Source organism: Oncorhynchus clarkii, chromosome 20, assembly GCF_045791955.1.
Source record: "Oncorhynchus clarkii lewisi isolate Uvic-CL-2024 chromosome 20, UVic_Ocla_1.0, whole genome shotgun sequence".
Lineage (NCBI taxonomy): Eukaryota > Metazoa > Chordata > Actinopteri > Salmoniformes > Salmonidae > Oncorhynchus > Oncorhynchus clarkii.
Genome location: NC_092166.1, coordinates 52,566,155 through 52,591,059, shown reverse-complemented (window position 1 = coordinate 52,591,059; position 24,905 = coordinate 52,566,155). Strand labels below are relative to the sequence as shown.

Here is a 24,905-nt window from a genome sequence, read left to right as displayed (position 1 = left end):
CAGAGGTAGATATAATTCTCAGAAAAGGTTCAGGACATGGTTGCACTGAGTCACTCTGCATTGTTGGAAAAGGACGTGTAAAGTAAGCATTTCACTGTTAGTCTACACCTTTTGTGTAGCATGTGACAAATACAATTTTATTTTTGATTTGACTGAGTTTTGCTATGAGACAAACAGGTGGTCAACTTAACATAGCGGTTTAGTGTTATCCTTATAGGAGTATCCTTCTACTGTAGAAGTGAGAATACAGCATCAGTCTCTAGTATTATTGTGTGTCCAGAGGTCTATTCCATGTCAATGGAATAAATTAATAGAAGGACGAAAAGATATGCAATTCATTCATTTAAAAATGTTCATTATTTTCCATGTGAATCTTTCAACTCATGGATTAAATTTGCATTTAATTGAACATAACCACGGTGTCCAGCAACCAGTAATAATACTTGGAGTGTGACAGTGCCTTCAGAAAGTATTCATACCCCTTGACTTATTCCACATTTATTTGTTTTACAGCCTGAATTCAAAATAGATTAAATATATTTTTTTCTATACAAAACACCTTTTTTTTTCTTTTTCTTTTTTTTCACCTTTATTTTACTAGGCAAGTCAGTTAAGAACAAATTCTTATTTTCAATGACGGCCTAAGAACAGTGGGTTAACTGCCTGTTCAGGGGCAGAACGACCTAATATTGACAAATTGAAAACATGTTTTTAGAAATATTTGCTAATGTATTGAAAATGAAATAAATAAATATCGAATTTACATAAGTATTCACGTCCCTTTGCTATGACACTCCAAATTGAGCTTAGTTGCATCCAGTTTCCTTTGATCATCCTTGAGACATCACTACAACTTGAAATCCACCTGTGGCCAATTCAATTTCTTGGACATGATTTATAATGAGAAAAAAAATAGAAACGCAACATGCAACAATATCAACGATTTTACTGAGTTACAGTTCATATAAGTAAATCAGTCATTTGAAATTAGACCCTAATTTATGGATTTCACATGACTGGACAGGGGCGCAGCCATGGGTGGGCCTGTGAAGGCATAGGTGGCTAGGAAAAACGCCCTAGAAAGGCCAAAACCTAGGAAGAAACCTAGAGAGGAACCAGGCTATGTGGGGTGGCCAGTCCTCTTCTGGCTGTGCCGGGTGGAGATTATAACAAAACATGGTCAAGATGTTCAAATGTTCATAAATGACCAGCATGGTCGAATAATATTAAGGCAGAACAGTTGAAACTGGAGCAGCAGCACAGCCAGGTGGACTGGGGACAGCAAGGAGTCATCATGTCAGGTAGTCCTGGGGCATGGTCCTAGGGCTCAGGTCCTCCGAGAGAGAGAAAGAGAGAAGGAGAGAATTAGAGAACGCACACCACAATCTTGTGAAAACCCGAACCCTCCAAGATCCCCCCACAGTTCCCCAATAGCTGTCCCTCAACCATTTGAGACCCCTCCCACAGTCCCCCCCCCCCTTGAAAAAAAAATACAATTAATTCCATTCCCCACCCCCAAGAACCCCCCAATGCTACAACAACCAAGAGAATGAACTAAAGAAAAAAAAGGAAAAGACAGAAGAAAACAGCAAACAACAATGCATTGTCATTCTCTCTCTCACACAATAACTTTACTCCCACTTGTCTCCAATTCCACATACCAACCCTCAGCTTCCCTCAGCCCATCCCATCATCTCTGCTGGCCACCCACTTTGTGTTGAGTAGAATCTACAGATTTCGCGTTGAAGATAAATACTTTTACTAAGAGTATATTAGTAATTGAGTGACCCGGTCTCTCCAGATCTCCTAACAGTACTATTTCTAGACCATAAACAGGCTACCTGAGGGCAATACCAAAATAAGTGGTCTATTGATTCTGTATCCTCACAACAAAATCTGCAGAACTTCGATGATTTTATGCCCCAAATAGAGATAGCCGCTTCGCTTCACGTTCCTAGGAAACTATGCAGTATTTAGTTTTTTTTACGTGTTATTCTTACATTGGTACCCCAGGTAATCTTAGGTTTCATTACATACAGTCGGGAAGAACTACTGAATATAAGAGCAACGTCAACTCACCATCATTACGACCAGGAATATGACTTTCGCGAAGCGGATCCTGTGTTCTGCCTTCCACCCAGGACAACGGAATGGATCCCAGCTGGTGACCAAAAACAACGATGTCGTAAAAGAGGCAAATTAATCGGTCTTCTGGTCAGGCTCCGGAGACGGGCACATTGCGCACCACTCCCTAGCATACTTCTCTCCAATGTCCAGTCTCTTTACAACAAGGTTGATGAAATCCGAGCAAGGGTAGTATTCCAGAGAGACATCAGAGACTGTAACGTTCTTTGCTTCAAGGAAACATGGCTCACTCGAGAGACGCTAACAGAGACGGTGCAGCCAGCTGGTTTCTTCACGCATAGCGCCAACAGAAACAACCATCTTTCTGTTAAGAAGAGGGGAGGGGGGGTATGCCTTATGATTAACGAGACGTGGTGTGATCATAACAACATACAGGAACGCAAGCCCTTCTGTTCACCTGACTTAGAATTCCTCAAAATCAAATGTCGACCGCATTATCTACCAAGGGATTTCTCTTAGATTATAATCACAACCTTATATATTCCCCCCCAAGCAGACACATCGATGGCCCTGAACAAACTTTATTTGACTCTTTGCAAACTGGAAACCACATATCCTGAGGCTACATTCATTGTAGCTGGGGATTTTAACAGGGCTAATCTGAAAACAAGACTCCCTAAATTGTATCAGCATATCGATTGCGCAACCAGGGCTGGTAAAACCCTGGATCATTGTTATTCTAACTTCCGCAACGCTTATAAGGCCCTCTCCCGCCCTCCTTTTGGAAAAGCTGACCACGACTCCATTTTGTTGCTCCCTGCCTACAGACAGAAACTAAAACAAGAAGCTCCCACGCTCAGGTCTGTTCAACGCTGGTCCGACCAATCTGATTCCACGCTTCAAGACTGCTTCGATCACGTGGATTGGGATATGTTCTGCATTGCTTCCAACAACAACATTTGACGAATACACTGATTCTGTGAACGAGTTCATTAGAAAGTGCATTGATGTCGTTCCCATAGCAACGATTAAAACATTCCCAAACCAGAAACCGTGGATTGATGGCAGCATTCGAGTGAAACTGAAAGCGTGAACCAATGCTTTTAACCAGGGCAAGGTGACCGGAAACATGACCGAATACAAACAGTGTAGCTATTCCCTCCACAAGGCAATCAAACAAGCTAAGCATCAGTATAGAGACAAAGTAGAGTCGTAATTCAACGAGTCAGACACAAGAGGTATGTGGCAGGGTCTACAGTCACTCATGGATTACAAAAAGAAAACCAGCCCCGTCACGGACCAGGATGTCTTGCTCCCAGACAGACTAAATAACTTTTTTGCCCGCTTTGAGGACAATACAGTGCCAATGACACGGCCCGCAACCAAAACCTGCGGACTCTCCATCACTGCAGCCGACGTGAGTAAAACATTTAAATGTGTTAACCCTCGCAAGGCTGCAGGCCCAGACGGCATCCCCAGCCGCATCCTCAGAGCATGCGCAGACCAGCTGGCTGGTGTGTTTACAGACATACAGCGGCGCAAAAAAAGTATTTAGTCAGCCACCAATTGTGCAAGTTCTCCCACTTAAAAAGATGAGAGAGGCCTGTAATGTTCATCATAGGTACACTTCAACTATGACAGACAAAATGAGAAAAAAAATCCAGAAAATCACATTGTAGGATTTTTAATGAATTTATTTGCAAATTATGGTGGAAAATAAGTATTTGGTCACCTACAAACAAGCAAGATTTCTGGCTCTCACAGACCTGTAACTTCTTCTTTAAGAAGCTCCTCTGTCCTCCACTCGTTACCTGTATTAATGGCACCAGTTTGAACTTGTTATCAGTATAAAAGACACCTGTCCACAACCTCAAACAGTCACACTCCAAACTCCACTATGGCCAAGACCAAAGAGCTGTCAAAAGACACCAGAAACAAAATTGTAGACCTGCACCAGGCTGGGAAGACTGAATCGGCAATAGGTAAGCAGCTTGAAGTTTGAAGAAATGAACTGTGGGAGCAATTATTAGGAAATGGAAGACATACAAGACCACTGATAATCTCCCTCGATCTGGGGCTCCACACAAGAGCTCACCCCGTAGGGTCAAAATGATTACAAGAACGGTGAGCAAAAATCCCAGAACCACACAGGGGGACCTAGTGAATGACCTTCAGAGAGCTGGGATCAAAGTAACAAAGCCTACCATCGGTAACACACTACGCCGCCAGGGACTCAAATCCTGCAGTGCCAGACGTGTCCCCCTGCTTAAGCCAGTACATGTCCAGGCCCGTCTGAAGTTTGCTAGAGAGCATTTGGATGATCCAGAAGAAGATTGGGAGAATGTCATATGGTCAGATGAAACCAAAACGGAACTTCTTCGTAAAAACTCAACTCGTCATGTTTGGAGGACAAAGAATGCTGAATTGCATCAAAAGAACACCATACCTACTGTGAAGCATGAGGGTGGAAACATCATACTTTGGGGCTGTTTTTCTGCAAAGGGACCAGGACGACTGATCCGTGTAAAGGAAAGAATGAATGGGGCCATGTATCATGAGATTTTGAGTGAAAACCTCCTTCCATCAGCAAGGGCATTGAAGTTGAAACGTGGCTGGGTCTTTCAGCCTGACAATGATCCCAAACACACCGCCCGGGCAACGAAGGAGTGGCTTCGTAAGAACTATTTCAAGGTCCTGGAGTGGCCTAGCCAGTCTCCAGATCTCAACCCCATAGAAAATCTTTGGAGGGAGTTGAAAGTCTGTGTTGCCCAGCAACAGCCCCAAAACATCACTGCTCTAGAGGAGATCTGCATGGACGAATGGGCCAAAATACCAACAACAGTGTGTGAAAACCTTGTGAAGACTTACAGAAAACATTTGACCTCTGTCATTGCCAACAAAGGGTATATAACAAAGTATTGAGATAAACTTTTGTTATTGACCACATACAGTGCATTGCGAAAGTATTCGGCCCCCTTGAACTTTGCGACCTTTTGCCACATTTCAGGCTTCAAACATAAAGATATAAAACTGTATTTTTTTGTGAAGAATCAACAACAAGTGGGACACAATCATGAAGTGGAACGACATTTATTGGATATTTCAAACTTTTTTAACAAATCAAAAACTGAAAAATTGGGCGTGCAAAATTATTCAGCCCCCTTAAGTTAATACTTTGTAGCGCCACCTTTTGCTGAGATTACAGCTGTAAGTCGCTTGGGGTATGTCTCTATCAGTTTTTCACATCGAGAGACTGAATTTTTTTCCCATTCCTCCTTGCAAAACAGCTCGAGCTCAGTGAGGTTGGATGGAGAGCATATGTGAACAGCAGTTTTCAGTTCGTTCCACAGATTCTCGATTGGATTCAGGTCTGGACTTTGACTTGGCCATTCTAACACCTGGATATGTTTATTTTTGAACCATTCCATTGTAGATTTTGCTTTATGTTTTGGATCATTGTCTTGTTGGAAGACAAATCTCCGTCCCAGTCTCAGGTCTTTTGCAGACTCCATCAGGTTTTCTTCCAGAATGGTCCTGTATTTGGCTCCATCCATCTTCCCATCAATTTTAACCATCTTCCCTGTCCCTGCTGAAGAAAAGCAGGCCCAAACCATGATGCTGCCACAACCATGTTTGACAGTGGGGATGGTGTGTTCAGGGTGATGATCTGTGTTGCTTTTACGCCAAACATAACTTTTTTGCATTGTTGCCAAAAAGTTCAATTTTGGTTTCATCTGACCAGAGCACCTTCTTCCACATGTTTGGTGTGTCTCCCAGGTGGCTTGTGGCAAACTTTAAACAACACTTTTTATGGATATCTTTAAGAAATGGCTTTCTTCTTGCCACTCTTCCACAAAGGCCAGATTTGTGCAATATACGACTGATTGTTGTCCTATGGACAGAGTCTCCCACCTCAGCTGTAGATCTCTGCAGTTCATCCAGAGTGATCATGGGCCTCTTGGCTGCATCTCTGATCAGTCTTCTCCTTGTATGAGCTGAAAGTTTAGAGGGACGGACAGGTCTTGGTAGATTTGCAGTGGTCTCATACTCCTTCCATTTCAATATTATCGCTTGCACAGTGCTCCTTGGGATGTTTAAAGCTTGGGAAATCTTTTTGTATCCAAATTCGGCTTTAAACTTCTTCACAACAGTATCTCGGACCTGCCTGGTGTGTTCCTTGTTCTTCATGATGCTCTCTGCGCTTTTAATGGACCTCTGAGACTATCACAGTGCAGGTGCATTTATACGGAGACTTGATTACACACAGGTGGATTGTATTTATCATCATTAGTCATTTAGGTCAACATTGGATCATTCAGAGATCCTCACTGAACTTCTGGAGAGTTTGCTGCACTGAAAGTAAAGGGGCTGAATAATTTTGCACGCCCAATTTTTCAGTTTTTGATTTGTTAAAAAAGTTTGAAATATCCAATAAATGTCGTTCCACTTCATAATTGTGTCCCACTTGTTGTTGATTCTTCACAAAAAAATACAGTTTTATATCTTTATGTTTGAAGCCTGAAATGTGGCAAAAGGTCGCAAAGTTGAAGGGGGCCGAATACTTTCGCAAGGCACTGTATTTAATAAATTTTAGAATAAGGTTGTAACGTAACAAAATTACTTACCTTAAGGGAACATTTTGACATTTGAGATTTCTGTGATTTTCTGAAATAACACACACTCACTAAACCCTCTGTAAATAACTCAGTTCTTAACGTAAAGACTTAAAACTCAGGATTCTGTAAATCAGGATATGAGTTTATTTATAGCTTCCTGTGCCAACCGGAAGTGTCTTAAATGGTGTCATAGTGGCTGTTTCCAAGGGTTAAAAAGGTCAGATCTATTCAAAACTTAATATATGTGTGATTAGGCAACCCCCATGAACTGTAAGTCAGTCATTTCTCCCAACAGATGTCAAAGAAAAGCTCTCACACACACACACACAGCAAGGATGGAGTGACAAAGTGCGGTGCTTAATGACACAGTGAGCAGGCAATGGCATTACCATAGTCCCTAGGCCGTGCCGAGTTCAACGAGATATCCCGCTTGACCGTAGCTCACTCGGTCTAAGCGCAGCGACCATTAGAAAAGCAGGCCCAAAATGAAGCCTGCCCCACAACGTCATTTGCTTTTGGGTGACAGTGAGAGAACAGTTAGGGTGAGAAGAAAAATTCGACCTCAGGTACGTTCCTAAGGTCCTTCCGATCCGTGCAAGCCTAACCTTGACCGTGTGGCATTAACCCTTAACAGTAAAACAGGGTTTTTTGATCTCACAGATTACAATGACATCTCTCCCCATAGGAATACATTGCCTGCACCCCTAAATTCAACCTGAAGCCTATGTGGGTTATGAATGCCGTATGAACCTGTCTTCGATAACAGTCCATCAGGCCACTATGAGGTCTACCTGTGTCGATTCTAAGCTTCCTGGACCAACCGGAAGTGGTTCAAATCACCCTAAAAGTGTATACCCATACCCTGCCTGCAGTTTGATAGACATAGTGCATTCAACCCTGTGTAAATCAGTCAGTTCTTAACGTAAAGACTTAAAACTCAGGATTCCGTAAAAGCATACCCCAATGAGGATGTGTGTTGACTTATAGCTTCCTGTGCCAACCGGAAGTGCCATAATTGGTGTCTCAGGGGCTGTTTCGAAGGGTTAAAAAAGTCAGATCTGTCCAAAACTTCATATGTGTGATTAGGCAACCCCCATGAACTGTAAATTAGTCATTTTTCCCATAAAATTTCAAAGGAAAACTAAATCACACACACACACAGCTTGGAAGGAGGGACCCATTGGGGTGCGTAGAGACATACACTGCCTGCATTAGTTAACCTTGTTGGAACTTTTAAAGAACCGTCAGACCTAGAGTTCCGAAACTTTAGAAACCTGTTCTAGACCTCAGGTCGATAGTGCGTGGTGAGTTAGGTGGCTCTAGAAGGTTCTCGGACCGAGAAACAGCCTCGTACATTTGCAATGACTTCAATTCATTTTTGCATCACGAAAATGACGACATTTAGAAATGTCCCAGAGTCGCAAGACTAGGTGCATTGTCTCGGCCCATATAGACAGACCCCAACGTTTCTGTCCAATAGCTCATTCAAGGACCCCATAGCAAGTCATGGAAAAAAGTGGATTTTCAGCACCAATTAGGGTTTTGCTCGGACACCAAATGACCTATCGAGCCGAAACTTGGGATTTGGGGTCGCCTCAGCTAGGCTTACACATAACATAAGAAATGGACCCGCAGCTAGAACATAACTACGTGTTTTATGTTTTTTTTTGTTGGTTTGAACCGAAGGCGTTGTGAATTTTGGGCCAGCTCTGAAGTATGTGATAGTTGGCTACTAAACGAGTTGGAAAAAGTGGGTTTGGTGTCAGTTTGTATCAGTTTGGTGTCAGAATGATATCTAATTGACTGATGGACTTGCTGGTGACTCTTGTCCATTTGCAATATGTTTAAACAGTGAGGTACCATCACCAAAGTGACATTCTGAAATCAACCCTAATGAGCGATTGAGATGAAACAGAATCACTGCCCAGCCATCCCGAGTTCATCGGGCCAGTCAATTTCTCATTCCTGCAGGATTTTTATAGCATGACAAATTCATGATGGTAAATGCCCATTGAACCATATTGCAAATGCACAGTGACTTAGCAAAAGTGAGAAAACATAAACAAATGGACATAATGAAATCAACACAACGAGCAATGGAAAGGAACAACTATCACTGCCCGGCCATCCTGTGTTCCCATAGCGGGCATTAATATCAGAATGACCGGTAAATGCACGTGCATTTGCAATATGATTCAATAGTGAAAAAAACATCACCAAATTGACATGTGATGGAAAGGAACAACTATCACTGCCCGGCCATCCCGAGTTCATCAGTTCAGTCAATTTTGGCATTTGGCCCCAAAAAAAGTGACTTTTGACATTGACTTTTGACTTCCTATGAAATCATATTGCAAATGGACAAATCATATTCCTTATGCACAAGTAAAAAAAAAAAAATTATGATAATAACATTTTACAAAAGTATATTCATACAGTTCTTACACATGATTAATTGACTTAAAATCGAAACAATTTCGAAAAACGGTCCAGAAAGCACTTTTTTACGAGGGCGATAAGTTTTTTTTTTAAAGTTCACATTTTCGACTTTTGACTTCCTATTAAATCATATTGCAAATGGACAAAACATATGCCTTATCCACAGGTAAAAAAAAAAAAAAAATATGATAATAAAATACGACTAAAGTATGTTGATACAGTTCTTATACGTGTGTAATTGACACAAAATTCGAAATAACTTCAAAAAACGGTCCAGAAAGCATTTTAAGGGTGTGTGAAGTATTTTATAAAATTTTGACATTTTTTACTTTTGACTTCCTATGAAATCATATTCCAAATGGAGAAAACATATGCCTTATGCACAAGTTTAAAAAAAATGATGATAATAAAATATGACTAAAGTATGTTGATACAGTTCTTATACATGTGTAATTGACACAAAAATTGAAAGAATTTTGAAAAACGGTCCAGAAAGCACTTTTTTAAGGGTGTGTGAAGTATTTTACAAAATTTTGACATTTTTGACTTTTGACTTCCTATTAAATCATATTGCAAATGGACAAAACATATGCCTTATGCGCAAGTAATTAAAAAAAAAAAATTATGATAATAAAATTGGACAAAAGTATATTCATACAGTTCTTACACATGATTAATTGACTTAAAATCGAAAGAATTTCGAAAAACGGTCCAGAAAGCACTTTTTTAAGTGGTGATAAGTTTTTGACAAAAAAAAACATTTTTTCAAAATTTGCTTTTGGCTGTTGACTTGGGTTGCATTTCCAATATGAAAAACCAAGGTGTGGATTTTTGAAGTGTTTACAACTGGCATTTGCCATATGGCATTTGCAATCAACTTTACACGAATCAACGCCACATTGGGTGGTATTGGACACCGTGTATATGGTTTGTCCAATGCCAATGTTTTGCCATTCATTTTTGTCCATTTCAGGGGGGTATTCCCTTACATAGCCCGAGGCCCCCCCCAAAGTCTGTGAGTCCCCAGTTCCTCCACACAGCCCACTCCCCCCTCCTCCTAAAAACTCCCTCTTCTTATTTCTGAATCCATACTGTTCCCTATTTCATTCGTCTTCTGTTCCATCTTCTCCCTTCCTGTGTTCTCCGTCTCTCCACCCTCCACCACTTCCTCTCCTCCATCTTCTTCTCTTTCCTGCGGTAATACAACTGTTTCCTCAAAGTTCCTGAATCCCCTCTTCAGCTTAAACCTCTCCACAGTCGCACTTCTCTAGTCTCTTTCGGCATCCACCACAAATAGACCTTTCCTTCCCTCCAACACATTCCCTCGCATAATGACCCTGTTTACCACATTTGAAACATTTAAACTCAGGGCAGTCCTTGACTATGTGCCCAGGCTGGATAAACAGTCAACAAACCCTGACCTGCTTATCGTGCATTACTCGGAAATACTCTCCTCCCTCCAGTGTCTCAAATTTAGTCGAATATGGCAACGATTGTACTGTTTCAGTGAATTTTAATTTACAGAATCTCGTCCCGTCCACGATCTCCGTACCTGGCCAAACATTCCTTCTTATTTCTCAGACAGCAGTTACACCCCAGCTACTCAGCTTATCCAGTAGAACTTTGTCTTCAATATATACCGGAAGATTCATGAAAGATACAACTAGCTCATTGGCAATCACATCTCTCGCCATGATCCTTGTATCTTTTATCATTAAACCATCCATTAACCGATCCTTTCCTTTTCCATTTCGCATTGTAATTTCGTACGTTCTTTCTCCTTTCATTCCACATACCAACACCTCCCCACACACCTCTTTAATCGAACGTAGTAACGCCATCGTTGTAACTTTATCTTCTCCCATCAACTCCACTGCCACAATAAATTCGTTACCATATTTCATATCTCCATGTTTCTTCCGTTGAGCATTTTCTTTGTCCTTTTCCATTCTGTTAGTCACTGCCATGTTCTCCGTCATAGTAAACAAAAATGAGAACAAAAACTGTCCCCCAAGCATCAAAACTGCAAAGGGGAAAAATAACGAACCAAACTTAAACTTGTTCAAATGCAAAAATCTAAATTATACCTCAAAAAATGTTGAAAATAACCAAAAAAATAGTTTAAATTCCACAAGACAGTGATGCTGATGAAATGATGCAAGAGCACCCCTAGTGGACAAAAAGCTTACAGCACCTGGTATTCCCAGGCGGTCTCCCATCCAAGTACTAACCAGGCCCAACACGGCTTAGCTTCTGAGATCTGACGAGATCAGGCGTACTCAGGCCGATATGGTCGTTAGCAAGATACTATCTCTTGGTGCACTATATAAAGTCAAAGTGAGTCTAATTAACATGTTTTTTTTTCACCATTTAGACAAGCATCTTTGCGTCACTCAAAAAGTGGAAGAAATTGCATATACTGTAGCCATCACTTTGTAGCACAGGTCGTTGGATGAAATACAAACTAACCTTGCTTACTTATTTCAAAGAGAGGGTACATATTTCAGCCCTCCCTCTCTCCCTGGGACTGCTCGCTCATGCTTATCTCCTCCCCAGTTTCCTCCACCTCGCTCTCCTCCAAGGCACTATTTCCGCTGAAGACCTGTGATGCCAAGTCATGAGCACCATCACCATGGGAACAGGAGCACTGCGCAACACTCCTCCCGCAACCAACACATCCGTGCTCTCTTCTCCCATTGCACTCTCTTGCGTAATGCCCCTGCTCACCACACTTATGACAGGCGAAATCAGGGCACTCACGTGACACGTGCCCTGGCTGAATACACAGCCTACAGACCTTGACCTGACGATCATGTATCACTCTGAAATACTCAGCCCCTTCCATCGTTTCAAATTTGGCCGAATATGGCAGCAAACGCACAGTGTCTGTGAACTTTACTTTGCAGAAGCGAGTCGGCCAGTAGCGCCTTTTCACCGGTGATATAGCAGACACACCCCATGCTCTAAGCCGGCCTTGTCTGTAATGTATACTGGGAGGCTTAAGAAAGACACAACCATCTCATCAAGATAGGTCCTTTGCCATGATTCGACAGTTCCGAATTTTAAATCCATCAGTTTTTCCTTCCCTCTCGCACTTGACAGCCTCACTTCGTATCGTTTTTCATCTTTGACCCGACATCCGCAGACCAGTCCACAGACTTCTTTTATCCCTCTCAATAACTCCATCATTGTAATATTCTCCTTTCCCATAATTTCCACAGCCACTGTTAAATTATTTTCATACTTTTGCGTCTGTCTTGTTGTAGAGCCATTATCCATGTTTCCTTTGTTCGTACTCTTTTTTTCCTGCATGGGTCGAAGCCATTGTGTCCATCCAAAAAAACGACAGTAGGAAAGTACCCCAAAAAGCAATATGCTGCCGGGGAACAACCCCAAACTATAACTCAAATTTAATAAATTAACAAAAAAGAGATTGTACTTCAAAAAGCCCAAAAATCAAACACAAACTCTCTGGAGCGAACACTCAACCTCAGCGCAATCACTCACACCTGTGTCAATTACCCAACAACAGGTGCGTACTCAGGTCGGTATGGTCGTAAGTGAGAAACTATCTCTTGATGCACTATATAAAGTCAAAGTGAGTCTGATTAACAGACGTTGCATATTCACCATTTAGATAAGCATCTTTGTGTCACTCAAAAAGTGGAAGAAATTGCATATACTGTAGCCATCACTTTGTAGCACAGATCGTTGGATGAAATGCAAACTAACCTGGTTTACTTATTTCAAAGCGAGGGCACATATTTCGGACAAAGAGTTTAAATTCCACAAGGCAGTGATGCTGATGAAATGATGCAAGAGCACCCCCTAGTGGACAAAAAGCTTACAGCACCTGGTATTCCCAGACTGTCTCCCATCCAAGTACTAACCAGGCCTGACACTGCTTAGCTTCCGAGATCTGACGAGATCAGGCAGACTTTTTTCTTTTTTTTATGAGAAACAGACAATTTTACAGCGTTTCAATCATAATTAAATGATGAACAATTCACCCTTTTACAAAATCAGAAAGAAAATACAATCAATTGACATTTAAATCCAAATTAGTAATTAAAGACAAGTTTTCCATTTGGTAACATTCCAATAAATGTACTCCCCCACACAAACTGTTTTTCAAAGTTGCCTTCACCATATCTATGAATTATCTCTATATTTTTCTCTAAAATACCTCCACACTCATACATTTCCCTTCATAATGACCCAAGTTCCTTCTTAATCTTACAGCATATCTAGCATGACTTAAAACATAATTAACCAAGTTAAAATTCAAAACTTTACTTTTCCCATTAATACCAAACAGAAAAAATCTCCTCCATTCCACCATAAAAAATCTCCTCCCCCCAATGTTTTACTAAAAGCCCTTTTAAAAACGCATGAAACCCTCTTAATCTACTACATCCAATGAAAAAGTGCATAAAATCTTCCACCCCTATACGACAAATGTCACATTCCCTATTAATATCTCTATTGATTGGATGTAAAACCACATTAGTACAATTCCTATTATGTTTCACTTTAAAATCATTATCTTCACATTCTATTGAATTACATTTTACATTTACATTCTTCCATGTTGATTTCACATCCAAATCCACAAAAACCTTAGACGACACTTTCTCCGAGGCAGGAACTTTTATCTCCAGCAAAATACATTTACTATATACTGTTTTAACTTTCAAACCTGACAAATCATTTTTCACTCCATTACTTTCATAAAATAAAACCGGTAAACCCCCAGCTCTCTTAACCACCTCTGTATTTATTAAAAACACCCACTCCTCAGGAATACACCTCACAATTTTCTTATACATATTTCCTACAGTAGTTTTGCTTATTTCATCCTCCACCTCAACAATATTGTCATAAATAGCCTGTACAGGAAGAAACCCTGGAATGACTTCATATAAAATATCACAAATCTGTCTCATCCCAGCCCTCTGAGAATATTTACAAAACAACATTGTATTATTATACTTGATCTTAGGATTCAAAAATATTGGCTGATTTAAAATATTTTCCAAAATGTTACAATCATAAGAAATGTGTGGTAAAAACTGCCCCCAAGCCTCAAAAACTTCCTTGTAAAACAAAGGTATATTTCCCAACATTTCCTGTTTTACACACATTAATAAACCATTATCCCCGATCCTCCCAACCTCCTGCAAATACTCTGTAAAAAACTTTTTCCACCCGTAATCTAATTCCCCATATAAATACTTCCGAACCATTTTCACTCTTATCGCTATTCTCCTCACCTTTAGATCCACTAACTTCAAACCCCCCTCCTCATAACCTGCAATCAAAGTTTTAAAAGCAATTCTCGCCCCCTTCCCATCCCATAAAAAAATCAACTAAAATCTTATTCATTTCGGATAAAACCCATTCTGGCACGTCTAAAACATTCATGACGTGAACAAAAATTTACATCAGTAAAGAATTTATAACAATAACCTTCCTCTTTAATTTTAGACACCTTCCATTCCACATATTTACAACCTTCCTAACTTTATTTATCACACCACTCCATGTCAAATCCCTAGCTTCCTTTTCTTTTAACCCTAAAAACACTCCTAACACCTTAAAATAATCTTTGAAAAAATATCATTTACCTTCCCAATATACATTACAACAGACTTTTCCATATTAACTTTAGCCCCTGATGCTCTTCCATATATGTGAAAACCTTCTATTACCCTTTTTACACTGTCCTCATCTCTAACTGTTATAGTTGTGTCATCTGAATATTGGTGAATCAAACTAAAACCCCCCTGTGGAGTCTGGACACAATTAATAAAATTATCCTTCTTAAGAAAAGCCGCTAAAGGTTCAACTGATAAAACATACAATAAAGCTGATAAAGGACATCCCTGTCTTACCGATCTCTCAAGAGTAAAAGAGTCAGTTAAAATCCCATTGCATTTCACCCTACTTTTTGCATTTCTATATAATAATCTAATCCACCCTATTATTTTATTACCAAAGCCAAATCTTTCCAAAACCCTAAAACAGAAAATCATGTTCTTCCCTATCAAAAGCCTTATTTGAATCTATGCTTAACACAATATCCCCATTCATTTTGTGTATCACGTCTCTAATTGTATTAATTGTGTCAGCTATGTCCCTCCCAGGAACACTATAATTCTGTGTTGGTGCAATAATATAATGTAAAACTCTCTTCATCCTATTCGCTAACCTTTTGGCTAAAATCTTGTAATCCACAATCAATAAACTAATAGGCCTATAATTTTCCAATTTTACCATACTCCCTTTATTTTTATATAAAATAGTTATCATCCCTGTCACCATCGATTCTGAAACACAGTCATTCTCCTCCATATAGTGGTAAACCTCCAATAAAATAGGTGCTAAAAGACGTTCATACATTTTATAAAACTCTGCAATGATCCCATCTACACCAGGGCTCTTATTCACCTGTAAATCCTTAATCGTCCCATCACATCTATAACTTAATTTACTGTAATCGTCCCATCACACGTCAACTTATCCTCTACATTAATTTTCACCTCCACACTATCTAAAATCTCCTGTACACACCCCTCATTCACCTCCCCTTTCTTAAATAAGTCCCTATAAAAATTCTGAACCGTCTCTAAAATCTCTACATAATCATCTACTACTTCACCCTTTACATTTTCAATCTGTCTAAAATATGTTCTCCTTTGAGTACTCTTCTCTAATCCTAGAAAAAAAGTAAATTTTTCCCCCTCCAAAAAATACTTTGCTTTGCTTCTTATAATAGCCCCCTTACACTTATCTATGTCATATTTACTCAATTTAGCTTTCAACTTTAAAAACTTTTCTATATTATAATTAGGTTCACTGTCACACTTCCCCATTTCTTCATCCAATTTAGCTCTCAACTCATTTTCTTCTCTTTTCATCCTACCCCTCTTTTTCCTTGCATATCTTATACTAAAACCTTTCATTTTTTCCTTAACCTTGTCCCACCATAAACACATATCATTATCTTTCTGCTTATCCTCCATTTCACATGTTATCAAAGATTTAAGTTGTTTACAATAATCCTCATCCCCCAAATAACTATCATTCATACACCCCGTACCACCCCCCTGTTCCTTCCTTTTCTAAACCCACGAGAAAATTATATATGTAAACACAAGATATCCACGTTCTTCATTTGAACTATATTTTGAAATTTGTCCATTGTCCTTAAACCATTTACATTTAGGGACATACAATTAACCATTAAAATAAATAATACAATTTAAAATATTACCTTAAATTATCCTTTACTTGTTGACTTGTTTTTTCCCTTTTCCATCCTTTTTCACGTCCCCCGATTTCCACTTCCTTAGGCCTCCTCTTATTCTCTCTACCTTTTCAGTGTCGTCTGTATCCGAAACCAACTCTAAATCCATCTCATCCAACCAACTCAACTTCTTCTTTCCCGTGTCTGTTGTGCTTTCTGTATCCATTTCCGACTCCTCTATCGTTGTCAGCGTCCCACTCCCCTCCGCTTCCTCTCATCCCGAGGCACCCGCATGGGCCGAGGCTCCGCTCAAAGTCTGTGCGTCCCCAATGCCTCCACCCAGCCCACTCCTCCCTCACCCTGAAAGCTCCCTCTTCTCATCTCTGAATCCATGCTGCTCCCTATTTCATCCTCCCTCTGCTTCGCCACCTTCTCGCTCTCCTCATCTCCGCTCTTTTCCACGTCCTCTTCTCTGTCATTTTCTTCACCAAGCGGTGATACAGCTGCTTCATCGAATAGCTCTTGACTTCTCTCCACCGGCAAAACCTCTCCACACTTGCACTCCTCTGTTCTTAACCTGCATCCTCCGCAAACTGCCCTCTCCCTTACTCCGACACATTCTCTGGCATAGTGTCCCTGGTTTCCGCACTTAAAACACCTAAAGTAAGGGCAGTATTTTAAAATATGTCCAGGTTGAATACACAGACGACACACTCTGACCTGCTTGTCATGATCACCCTGAAATATTCGCCCCCCCTCCTGTGTCTCGAACTTTGTGGAGTACGGCAAAGACTGCACGGTGTCCGTGAACTTCACCTTCTCGTTCCATCCACGATCTCCGTCCCCGGCCAAACTCTCCTTCGGATATCCGTGATGGCGGCTACACCCCAGCTGCGCAGCTTTTCTATTATAGCGCCGTCTCCAATATAAACCGGCAAATTCACAAACGAGACTATTAGTTCATTTGTCATCACCTCTCTCGCCATTATCTTTGTGTCCTTCATCATGAAACCATCCATTAACCTCTCTTTTCCTTTTGCATCCCGCATCGTGACCTCATATTTCCTGTCTCCTTTTATTCTGCACCCCACAACCTCTCCGCACACTTCCTTAATTGATTTGAGTAATTCCATCGTCGTTATTCTGTCTTCTCCCATCAATTCTACTACCACCGTTCGTTCTTTGCCATATTTTAACCCATCTTCAGGTCCATGTTTTGTCCGTTGTACATTCATTGCCTTTGTCCTTGTCCATTCCCTTGTTCTTTGCCATGTTGTCCGTCATAATAAACCAAAATACGCAGCAAAACTCTCCCCCAAGCAGCAAAACTGCAAGGGGGGAAGAACGAACCAAACGTAAAACTTATTCAACTGCAAAAAACAAACTTATACTTCGAAAACTGTTGAAATATAACCAAAAAAAGCGCTCAAGAAAAACTCTTGCGCAAACACTCACTCACAGCTCTATCAGCCGCACCTGTCTCACTTTCCTCACCGGAAGCACGTACTCAGGCCGGTATGGTCGTAAGCGAGAAACTATCTCTTGGTGCACTATATAAAGTCAAAGTGAGTCTGATTAACAGATGTTGCATTTTCACCTGGTATTCCCAGGCGGTCTCCCATCCAAGTACTAGGCCCAACCCTGCTTAGCTTCCGAGATCAGGCGTACTTTTTTAATATATTTTTTTTATTATAAAACAAGTTTCAATTATAATATTTTATAAAATGTACAATACACGAAAACCGAGACTAACATAGGCAGGTGAACAATTCACCCCCTATCAAATCAAAGAACTCAAATAAATAAAATACAACAAATACTAATAAAAACATAACATAAATTCTAATCTCACAAAACAGGCATGTTGAAATCAACTCCCGAACAACTATAAAAACCAAAAGGAAATTAACATACCAATACTTTCAAAAATATAAGTAATTCTTCCTCCATCCACCCTTGAAATCAACCCACTCACCTCCACAAAAGCTTCATCAAAACATTCCCTTCCATAACAATGAAACATATCTATATGCTTCTTAAACAATACTACAAAAATATCCCACACCCTTACCCTCTTCCCCTCAAGAAAAAGCATAATTCCTCCTACAAACAATAGCATACCTCACAAAACTCAAAGCAACATTCAACAAAACAATATTAACACCCTCACATTTACCAGCCGCGCCAAATAACACCAATTCATTCCACACATATATTTTTTAAATATCACCCTTCCAGTTTCTATATATCATTCCCTTTACCTTACAAAATAAATATTTTAACTCCTCACATTCCACAAACAAATGCAGTAAATTTTCCAGTGACTCATGACATAAGTTACATTCTCTTTTTATTTCCCTATTGATTTGATGTAAAACCACCTTTGTATATATACGATTATGCCTTGTTTTAAAATCGTTACTTTCACATTCCATACTATTATATTTTACATTTAAAGTTTTCCATATTTTTTTACGTCCAAAGTTGGAAGAATTCCTTTCCAAACTTTCTCCGCAGCTGGCCTTTTCACATTTTTCTCTACCATTATTTTATAGAATCTTTTCACCGGAATACTAGATAAATGAGCCTTCTCCTTACTGTTACCAATAAACAAATTGAAAAGACAAATAAATCTTCTCTAACAACTTCACTATTCATTAAATCCACCCATGTGCTTGGTATACTTTCTTTTATCTTCTCGTGCAAATTCTTCACTGTTTCCCCTACCCACCTCTACATCCCATTCATGGATGGTGTCAAAAATAGCTTCTTCAGGAAAAAAACCTGGAATTACCTCATATGTGTAGTCTTTTATCTGTCTAAGACCTGCACTCATGAATACTTCACTATATAACACCTTTTCTTTGTACTTAATTTTCTCATTCAGAAAAACAGGATGATTCATAATTAGGTCAATATGCCCACACTCATAATACACATTAGGCAACAACTCTGCCCATGCATTTAGCACTTCTTTATAAAAATCTGGTACCTTTTCACACATTTTCCTTTTAAGACCCATCAACAAACCATTATCTTCACATCCACCACTCTCATCCAAATAGACTTTGAAAAAATGTTTCCAGCCATAATCTAAGTTGTCATACAAATATTTCTTTACTGTTTTTATCCTAATAGCTTTTCTTTTAACGTCAAAATCTACAAGTTTTAAACCTCCATCATAGTCTGCTATCAATGTTTTCTGCACAATTCTAACACCTTTACCATCCCATATAAAATTAGACACCACATTATTCAATTCATTTATAACCCACTCTGGCATGTCTAGAACTCCCAAAATATACACAAGTTTAGATGATACCAAAGCATTTACTACAATTATTTTACCTTTTAACTTTAATTGATTATATTGAGGATCCCCGTCCAAGTTATATCCCTTGCCTATTTCTCCTCTACATCAATATTTACTCCCAGCACCTTCATAAAATCCTTAGCTACCTTAAATGGAATCTCACACTTATTTGCATTGATATCCCCAAAAAACATAATTTCCGTCTTCTCTATATTAACTTCAGCCCCCGATGCCTTACAGTAGATATCTATGATCTATGATTTTCATAATGCTTTCAATGCTACCTACATCCTTCACAGTAAAAGTAGTGTCATCAGCATACTGATGTATAACACTGACACCACCACCTGGGATTCCAACACCCCTCACCTCTTTGTCTCCAAGTATTAAAACAGCTAAAGGTTCCGTAGAAACACTGTACAATAGAGCTGACAAAGGACAATCCTGCCTTACTGACCTCTCTATAGGGAAAGTATCTGTTAACACTCCGTTACATTTAACACAACTTTTTGCTCCACTATACAACAAGTTAATCCAAGATACAAATTTGGGCCCAAAACCAAACCTCTCCAAAGTCTGTTGCAGAAAACTATGTTCCACTTTATCAAAAGCTTTCTTAAAATCTAAACTTAAAACTATACCACCTTCATTTTTCATTTGCTTAACAACATCTCTAATTGTACAAATTACATCTGCAACATCTCTTCCAGGTATTCCGTAGGCTTGTGTTGATGTAATAATACTTCCAATCACCTTTTTCATCCTATTAGCTAAAACTTTAGTCAGTATTTTATAATCTGAATTTAGAAGACTAATAGGCCTATAATTGTCTAACTTTAACCTACTGCCTCTATTTTTAAATAAGATGGTTAACATACCAATTGACATAGACTCAGGGATTTCCTTATTCTCTTCCATATACTGAAAAACCTTCAATAAAATGGGTGCCAAAGTATCCACAAAAGCTTTATAGAATTCATTTGTTAAACCATCCAAACCTGGACTTTTATTTCCTTGAGTGTTCTCAATTGCTTCCTTGATTTCTATAATTGAAATCTCTTCATCACACTTCACATCACACTTCTATCTGCCTGAGATACTTTGGCACTGATTTTCTCCAACACTTTTGCAACACACACTTTGTCCACATCATTCTTTTTATAAAGATTTCTGTAAAAGTATTCAACTGAATCAAAATCATTTACCTTTACACCTTTTTCATTTTCCAATTCTAAAATATAACTCTTAAATTGCTTTCGTTTTTCAAGCCACAGAAAAAAGGAAGTACATTTCTCTCCCTCCAAGGCGTACTGTGCCTCACTCCTAACAATAGCACCTAAACATTTCTTTTTTTCATAAAACCCTAGCTCTGCATGGATTTTCAAATAGTTCTCAACATCATAGTCTGGATCAGCATCGGCCTTTTCAAGTTCACGTAACATCCTATTTCTAAGCATTTTTTCTTTCACCTTATCTACACGGTTACGATTTTTAAAGTACCTAATACTCCTGTTTTTTACTTTAACTTTCACTTCCTCCCACCATAAACACACATTCTCTTTTAACAGTACATTAGACATTTCATCCTCGATACATTCAACAATTTCCTTCATATAACTTTCCTCCTTTAACAGACTGGCATTTAAACACCAGACACCTCCCCCCTCTCATCTCCACAGCAAAACCTATCTGAAATGACATTACTGCATGATCACTGTATGCTGTAAAATTATATGACATCTTCTGAACCTGCTGTATCACATCTTCTTTTACTAAACATAAATCAATTCTGCTTTGTTTTAGTTCATTTAACACCACCTGCCTTCTCAAAAACACTCTTCTATTTAAATTTTCAGCCCTCCATATATCTACAAGATTCTAATTTTTCATTAATTCCCATAAAGCATTTCTAGACTAATCATGTTTGAAACTATCACATCTCGAGACATCCATTCTAGTACACTTCACGTTAAAATCTGCTACCAGTATACAATTTTCTGAACACAGTGATCTTAGTTTATTAAACATATCTCTCCTTTCCGATTCAATATTCAAAGCATAAACATTAATTAGACGAAAAATGAAATTTTGCACTTCAAACTCAATAACAATAAGTCTGCCCTGATTATCTGCATATACCTGCTTGACATTTTGAACCACATCATTTTTTACCAAAATAGCTACTCCACATGTTTTTTCACTTCCGTGACTACAAAACATTAGATCAGACCATTTGCTCTTAATCTCCAACATTTTGGAGTCTGTCCAATTAGTCTCTTGAAAACACCACATGTCAGCTTTCACAGACAACAAAACCTGCTCCAATTTGTTCATATTTCTCAGACTGTTCCCATTTAGTGATGCAACTTTAATCATTGTTAATGTATGCAGAAATATAGTCAAAGACAAACATGTCATTTCAAAATAGACTTTTTCTTTTTACCAAGCATCACCTCCCAAGCTTTCGTCAATGATCTCTTATTTCTAGCAAACAGCTGAAAATCCTCACTCTCTATTTCTTCGTCCGACTCATGACTTGGACTTATGAGGGGAGCAACATTCAAGCCTTTTGTAAAATGCGCTTTAACGGTGCCATCAACTCCAGTGGACCCAGCCCCCTCCTTGGTGTCATTTTCACACAGGCTTAAAGCTGGTTCAGGCACCTGAGAAGTACCTTGCACCATCTCTACCTGTGTGTCTAATTCACCAATCCTGTGCTGCTGCTCCACCTTGTCAGCAGCAGAGACCAAGACTGCGTCTCGAGTACTGCCAGAAGGAATTGCATACTCTCCAAGCACATCTATAGCTGTCTCTGGAATCACCTGCGACACACTTTCCATATCACTCTCTTCCTCTCTCTCCATAGCCACACTCCCCTCATCTTCTTCAGTAATGAGGTCCATTGTTTGCAGAAATAAGACATCACTCCCCTTCTTACATTTACATCTGTCCTTAGGTCTGTTACACCTTCTACACATATCACCGATGTTCGAACATTCCCTGGCATAATGCCCTTGTTCACCACATTTATGACATATAAATTCTGGACATTCTTTAAGTATGTGTCCCGGTTGAATACATAGTCTACATACCTTAACTTGGTTATCGTGGATCACTCGGAAATATTCAAATCCTTCGACTGTATTGAACTTTGTTGAGTAAGGCAATGATTGCACACTGTCCGTAAACTTCACCTTACAAAATCTCGTCCCGTCCACAATGTCCGTTACTGGCCACATCCTCCTCTTGATTGGTGTTGTCGCGTTCACTTTCCATCCTTGTAATTTGTCATATATTTCATCATCCGTAATATATGCCGGCAAGTTCAAAAAGGACACCACAAGTTCATCGTTCCCCAGTTCTTTCGCCATGACTTGACAGCTCTTTATTTTTAGCCCGTCTATTAGTCTTTCTTTTCCCTTCGCATGCGACAAGGTTATTTCGTACTTATTTCTTTATTTCGTTCAACATCCCGAAATCGTTCCACATACTTATTTTATTCCTCTCAGCAATTCCATCGTTGTTATTTTTTCTTCACCAATAACTTCCACGTTCACCGTCAGTTCTTCCTCATATTTTCTTCTCCTCAACTCTTCATTCAACGCTCTTTTTTCTTGGTTGTCCATTCTCATTGTTGTCGTTATTCTTGATGGCGAAGCCATTGAATTCGTCCGGTTATTTTACGTAGAATCCCTCAAACCGCTCACGCCGTTGGGGCATAAAAACGCAAATATTTACAAAGAAATTAAACTACACTCCCCACACAAACTTCCAAACTAAAATTATATAAACCACCAAAAACAAAAAACGATTTTCTCTCTCCAAACAATCAAACACCTGCTGCTCACTCACTTCCTGAAACTTCCAAAAAGGGGCATACTCAGGCCGGTATGGTCGTCACCCTTGACAATTCACAAGCATGTAACTCACATTGTCATTGAGACTCAAAATGTACTTCATAGCTAGTACGGGGATCGAACCCATGACCTTGGAGTTATTAGCACCACACTCTAACAAACTGAGCCAACTGGCCAAAAAATACAAATGCCAAAACCCAGGATTGATCCAGGGACATTTAGTCTGACACACTCACAACTGAGCTATTTCGGCAATTCACTAATTTTAATTCTGTGGCACCCTTGACAATTCACATGCATGTGACTCACAATTTTAACACTCAAAATGTACATCATAGCCAGTACTGGGATCGAACCCATGACCTTGGCATTATTAGCACCACACTCTAACCAACTGAGCTAACCGGCCATTTGATATTTTGCTCAATTGTTGAAATGCACAGAGCCTCTGCAAGTGCTGGCACGTAAACAAACAAGTCCACCAACAGCATAGCCTGACAAGACTGGACCCTCTAGGTTGCTTCTTGCGGAAATTCCAAACGTCTGGGGAATTAGCTCAAATGCTTTGCATGCGTGACGTAGTGGGATCGATGCCTGCATTCTCCAAAAGCATATTCTTTCATGGATCCAAGAAAACTCCAGTTCACACTTCATGCAGCCTTGTCTTACGACAACCTACTGTCATGTACACAATGACAAGAAACTGTCATGTAACAATGACAAGAAACTCTCATGTAACCCTGATGTCACAATGTCAGATGAAAAAGAAAGACATTACTTACTTTCAGAGAGCAGCGTATCACACACTCTAACCAACTGAGCTAACCGGCCGCTGGCTACAGAGCACAGTTGTTGAGATGCACCGAGCCTCTGCAAGTGCTGGAGCACAAACTAACAAGTCCACCAACAGCATAGCCTGACAAGACTGGACACTCTTGGTTGCTCCTTGTGGCAATTCCAAACAGCTGGGGAATTTGATCAATTGGTATTGTGTTTGCTTAGCATGCTGTAGGTAGTGGGATCGATGCCCGCATTCCCCAAAAACATTTTTTTTTGTGGATCCAAGAAAGCTCCAGTTCACACTTCATGCAGCCTTGTCTTACGACAACCTACTGTCATGTAACAATGACAAGCAACTTTCCTGTAACACTGATGTCAAAATGTCAGATGAAAAAGCAAGAAATTACTTACTTTCAGAGGAGCAGCGTAGCACACACCATTGAGGCCGACAAACAAAGATGTGGATAGTTTCCTTGAAGCCAGAGCATGAAGAAAGAACAAATGCCGAAACCCGGGACCTTTAGATCTTCAGTCTAACTCTCTCCCAACTGAGCTATTTGGGCAAT

General features: G+C 39.6%; 1 pseudogene; it reads right to left on the bottom strand.

Annotated features, from left to right (window-relative positions):
• Positions 1-11,322: 11,322 nt before the first annotated feature.
• On the bottom strand, positions 11,323-11,441 carry LOC139377724 (5S ribosomal RNA; annotated as a pseudogene).
• Between the last annotated feature and the right edge of the window lie 13,464 nt (positions 11,442-24,905).